Consider the following 6361-nt stretch of genomic DNA (forward strand, 5'->3'; position numbering starts at 1 on the left):
GATACAGCAATTTATTCAGTTTGATGGTTTGCAGGATGAGGATCCAAACACTCATTTGGCAAATTTCCTAGAATTATACAATACATTTAAAATTAATGGAGTTTCTGATGATTCCATACATCTTCGGTTGTTTCCCTTTTGATTGAGGAACAAAGCTAAACAGTGGTTGAACTCATTACCGCGAGGGTCAATTACTACTTGGGAACAAATGACTGAAAAATTTTTACTAAAATATTTTTCGCCGGCTAAAATGGCTAAATTACGTAATGATATCTCTTCTTTTGTGCAGATGGATTTAGAAACACTCTACGATGCATGGGAGAGATACAAGGACCTTTTGAGAAGGTGCCTTCACCATGGGTTACCGCTTTGGCTACAGGTTCAAACATTTCATAATGGCCTAAATCCTTCGACTCGACAAATGGTTGACGCAGTTGCTGGCGGAACCATCAATAATAAAACACCTGAAGATGCTTATGAATTTGTAGAGGAGATGTCACTGAATAACTATCAGTGGCAAGTCATGAGGACAAAGCCAACGAAAATAGCTGGTGTTTATAACGTTGATTTGGTCACCATGCTCTCTAATTAGGTAGAACTCAAGTCATGAGGACAAAGCCAACGAAAATAGTTGGTGTTTATAACGTTGAATCGGTCACCATGTTCTCTAATTAAGTAGAACTCTTGAATAACAATATTGGTGGTTTTCTTAGTTCTTTACAGGTTCACCCAGTAATGCAGTCGAAGCAAGTGGAGGTGGATCAAGCAATTCGGAATACCAACCTTATGGCCACAACATGGATAATGAGCAGTTAATTTACATGGGTAATAATCCTGAATCTCAAAACAATCCATATAGTAACACTTACAATACAGGTTGGGGGAACCACCCAAATTTCTCATGGGGAGGTCAAGGAAATCAGAGACGACCTCCAGGCTACCAACAACCACCCTGCCAACAAGAAAAAAAGTCGAACCTTGAAAAGATGCTCACGAAGTTTATATCGGTGTCAGAAACTTATTTTCAAAATACCAAGACAGCACTTAAGAATCAACAAGGATCGATCCAAAGGCTCGAAACTCAGATAGGCTAGCTGTCCATCCCCGAATGACCACAAGGTAGTTTGCCAAGTAATACTAAAACCAACCCAAGGGAACAGCTCAACGCAATTAATATTCAAGATGAAGAAGGAGTCATTGAGCCTGAGCCAGAACCGAGACAAGAAACTGTGGTGAACAGAGGTTAATGTGAGGTAGGTCATAATAAAAACAAATCAGTGAATGTCGAATATAAGCCTCATGTGCCATACCCCAACGCAACAAGGAAAGACCGCTCAGATGAACAATTTGGTGAATTCCTTAAACTCTTAAAAAAATTACATATTAACTTGCCATTTATTGAAGCTCTATCGAGATGCCAACTGCAATGAAATTTTTAAATGAGCTTTTAACAAATAAGTGAAAGTTGGATGAGGCATTGTTTGTGGAGCTAAACACAGTTTGCTCGGGTATTCTCCAGAATAAACTACCCAACAAACTAAAATATCCAGGGAGTTTTACGATTCCTTGCTTAATTGGTAGTTTAGATATTAATAATGTATTAGCTGATTTAGGGGCTAGTATTAACGTCATGCCATACAAAATGTTCAAACAATTAGGTCTTGGGAAACCCAAACAGACTAGGATGAGCATTCAATTAGCAGACAAAACTATAAGATTCCCTAGGGGTATTATTGAAGATGTGCTAGTTAAAATCGATTAATTTATATTTCCCATTGACTTCATTGTTTTAGACATAGAGGAGGATAGCAACACTCCTTTGATTTTAGGAAGGCCTTTTTAGTAACTACTAAAACTATTATTGATGTTGCACAGGTGAACTTACACTCCGTATGGGAGACGAAACAATCACTCTTCAAGCTCGCAATTCTGGCAACACATCAGAAATTGAAGGTGATCGTCTAAACCATTCTACTAAAACTGACAATCTAGTACAACCTACTTTGCAGGAAATAAGTCTGAAGAAAGTGCATGAGTTATTCTCAAGCAGTAGCAGAGGACCTGTTCATGAAGATCGAAGGCTACAAATCGAGGAGCTAGATGAATGGCTGACGCATAAACTGAGAACACACGATAACCTAGAACTACGCTAGAACGAGCTCAATACCTTCCCAAATCAACTTAAGGTTAGAGATAAAGTCTTATTAGATGCTGCAGATCCTCACATTGTCACTACCACATCGAATGAAGAAATCCCTCTTACAGTACTTAGCATTTTCCCATTCGGTACAGTCGAGGTAAGTCATCCCAAGTTCGGCACTTTTAAGGTAAACGACACCCATCTGAAACCTTATTGTGATGAGAATGATAGCATGAATGAGGAGTATAAACTCCTCAAACCACCATGACCATTCAATGGAGAGGTAAGTCAAGATTAGACTATAAATAAGCGCTTATCGGGAGGCAACCCAAGCACTAACAATATTAATTTCTTTAAATTTTAGAATTTAACACCTAACTTACTAACAGAGATCTTGAATACAAGTTTTTCCACACAGACACGGCCAAGCACACGGGCATGCTTAGGGCCGTGTGAAAATAGGGAAAAGATTTCCCCAATATGGGCTACGATAAATCGCCACGGTCATGCGACATGGCCGTGGGTGAATTTGCCAAAACAACACGGGCGTTCGACACGCCCATGTTTCGAACCCGTGGCCGAAGCTATCAAGTCAACACGGGCGTGCGACACACCTGTGCCAAGCAACCGTGGTTGAACTTGTTAAACTAACACGGGCGTGGGTCTACATACATGGGCGTGGGAGAAGCGAATGAATCCAGGCATAGTCGTGCGACACGGCCGTGTGCACCCACACATCCATGGAACATGGGTGTGGACGAAATGTTCAGACGCGACCAAATTCAAAATTCACGAGTCACACAGGAAAAATTGGAGAACACGAGCATGCTCCATGGCCGTGTGCCCCAAAATATATAAATAGGCTGAACTATTCATTGTCTTTTTCACCCAAAAACCCTAACCCTAGCCGCTGTAAGTCCACACGCCTTCCCCGCCACACCCGTGCGCTGCTTCCAACTCCATTTTTGACACCCAATCTATCTCCTTTAGCATTTGTTTACTCCTTTCTCTTTTATTTCATTGATTTATAATGCTATTTATCATAATGATCTATATTTTTCATGTTATTTTCATCTTTCTATCACTCAAGTTTCATTTATAGAACAAGTTATCATCTTTTTCATGTTCAAATTCTTACTCATTACATGATTTCTCTACTCCATTTGATTAGTTAGAAGTGCATATTCATGGTTAGGATAGTTGAAATTTTCATGCTTCTTGTGTTGACATTTCTGTTCATTCATATAGTATGTTGTATTCCATTCTTTGCCATTTTTACATATATCACCATGCTAATGCCACAAAAATAGGCCATTGAACTTATTGTTTTAGTTAAACTTAGTAGTTGTGGCTGAACATATTTATGCATTTTCCTCCTCGAATTTAGTCGCATTTCTCCTTGTCTACTCATCAAGACAAATTCATGTTTCCACTTACAGGTATACAATGTCATCTTCATGTGGTAAAAAAGCCATTGTCCCTGCTTCAAAGAAAAGGAAGGGAGCGTCATCTTCCTCGGGTCTTACAATGGAAGTTCGTCACCCTTTCCTGAGGTTACCCATTGGGCCCCAAGAGGAACTTTTCCAAATACTCCAGGCCTGACCTTTAATTGTAGGCCATTGCATCGACTAGGCTACAGTAGAATAAGTTTAGTTGGCTGATGTGGTTCGGGCACTCCTAACCATCGACCCTTGGGAGCTTTTCTTTGGGATCATCGAGCCGACGTATCTCGAGCTCACGATGGAATTATGCTCCTCATTTCATCTTCAGACCGTGATGACGAACTACAATGATCCCAGCACGGTCCAATTTTGCCCAGGTGGATTAGTTTGCCAGCTAAGTGTCCCAAAGTTTGGTACTGCACTGGGTTTATATATGGAGGAATTCAAGGAGGAGAATGACTTAGATACTCTCAACCGCCACATCCATCATTCTCCTTCACGATGCTGGGACGCACTAGTACCAGGTGGGGCTACCTACAATCCTAGCCTCTCCAAGGCATCGGATCTCCCTCAATCTCTGAGGTACCTTCATGCCATTTTGGCTCACACGATTACAGGAAGCCGAGAGAACACTGGCGTCATCAACACTTACGATGCCTACTTTCTATGGTGTATGTCGTACGGGCACGCCATCGACCTTGCCTATTTCATTGCTCTCGCGATTCAGCACCAGACAGAGCAGCATAGGAAGGGGGTCATCTGCATTGTCCCCTATAGTACCCGATTAGCTAGCCACTTTAGGCTCCTTAGCACTGCTGCCTAAGAATTATCCTTGACCCTCGTTGGCCAGATGACTCCATAAGGCATCTCGAGCATGCTTAGCATGAGGATGATCGAAAAGCGCTGAGGAACTTACCCTCCTCAATATTGTCTTTCCCAATCTACCAAGGAGGAGGCCCCTGAGGACATTACTGATGATGTCCCCCACAGCACGAGGACCCACCGTCTCAACTACCACCACCCTCTCGTCCAGTTCATGCGGCGACTTTATATGCTGACATCTCTGAGCGCCTCACTCAGTTCGAACAGTAGTGTTTTCAACGATTTAACAACATTGATGCTACTTTATAGCAGATTTGCCAGCACCACCACATCTCATCGCCAATCCCACCTCTCGAACCATCCAACGATGAAGATGTTTAAAAACTTTTATTTTATTTTAAGACTCCTTTTTATTTTTCTTTCATCTTATGTTTATTAGGATTTATAATTTTTATTTAACAATTGTGAATTCCGGCTATTTCCTACCGAGTAATCATTCTTCCTTATATACTTTCTGAAAGAGTTCTTGATGCTATCACAGTTACAAAAAGCTCCAAAGCTCACTATTACTCAGAGACTCAAAACTCCACTGGGAAAGGTTCTCCACGACTGCCATGTCCTGCTTGACCATGACGATAACCAATTTCAGATATAATATTCTTTTGGTGTGGGACTTATGGACTAATGAACCTCTACCACTGTCGGAGTATCCTCCTCCACCCTTACGTCGACTATTCTCTAAAACTCCAGTTCAAGGAAATTCATTCATCACTCAGGAAGTTTCATTTCTCTCCCTACCTTATTTTGACATTCTTTTCTATATATCTATCTTTGTACATTGAGGGCAATGTACATCTTAAGTGTGGGGGGTATTCATTTCATTATCAGAAAAATGCCTAAATGACTGCCTTATTCTCTTGAAAAGCTCTCATATCGTATTTAGGATAAATTTTGATTGATTTATGATTTTGATTGATATATCTTGAATTAAAACATAGGTATTTATGCATTGATTGTTTAAACTTTAAGACATTACAGAATCAAGCATGATAAGTTTATTTTTAAGAATTTAAAATTTTATGTCGTTTTCCCTAAAGTTTAGGTATTACTTTGAGTTCGAATTCAAAAGTTTTAAACATCAAAAAGCCATAATTTTTGTGAGATTTTTGAGCATCTATTAATTCTTTCATGCTTACTTTTATTATTGCTTTGAGCTCGTCAGTATTGAACTGTTATTCTAGAACTTGCTTGATTATGCATGTCAAGACCACACCATTTGATTTAATATGTCAAAATGATTAAGGCACTTAGGATTAACCCACTCATGCCATGAAAAGCCTACCTCCGCGATTAACCCCTAGTAAACCTCCTTGAGCCTAACAAGCCATTCCTTGTATTACCCTTAATATTAACCTTTAACCCATTATTGTTGAAATCCCCTAAATTAAATTTGATCCCTATTTTTTGTCGATATTTGAATTGAAATAGTTAGTCTATCTTATTTACCTTGTTCTTAAAAAAAAACTGTGTATACACTTTAGTAGTAATCTTTTGTTTTTGAGCTTAAGTATTTAAATTCCATATTCTAAGAAGAAGCTCTATTGTACGCAAGTAATGATTAAATCTTTTTCTAGTTAAGTGATTTTTCAGTTCAATCTCGATTCTAACCGTTTTTTTCATCTTATGACCACACCCCCTAACCAAAGTGACGTTACAACCCTCTAAAGACCTTTTGATTGATTGATCATCTTAATTTATAGTGGTGGAGATGTGATTTCCATGTAAGCCTATGGTAATGACTTTTCATTATTGACTATTGAGTGCTTCATTTATTGTCCTTAAACACCTCGAGTGATTTGAGTGAATCTTTAGTGAGGATGTGAAACTTTGTGACATTTTGAATCAAAGGTAATTATTTAGACGAGGGAAGACACCTATATTTTCATGATAAAGTGCT

At 39.3% G+C, this 6361-nt stretch overlaps 1 non-coding gene across 1 annotated transcript; it reads right to left on the minus strand.

Moving 5' to 3' along the window:
* Positions 1 to 256: 256 nt before the first annotated feature.
* Positions 257 to 363, minus strand: LOC128279532 (small nucleolar RNA R71). Its single transcript, XR_008269734.1, has one exon. It is a non-coding gene; the product is annotated as a small nucleolar RNA R71 (small nucleolar RNA).
* Positions 364 to 6361: the final 5998 nt, after the last annotated feature.

This window comes from Gossypium arboreum, chromosome 8, assembly GCF_025698485.1.
Source record: "Gossypium arboreum isolate Shixiya-1 chromosome 8, ASM2569848v2, whole genome shotgun sequence".
Lineage (NCBI taxonomy): Eukaryota > Viridiplantae > Streptophyta > Magnoliopsida > Malvales > Malvaceae > Gossypium > Gossypium arboreum.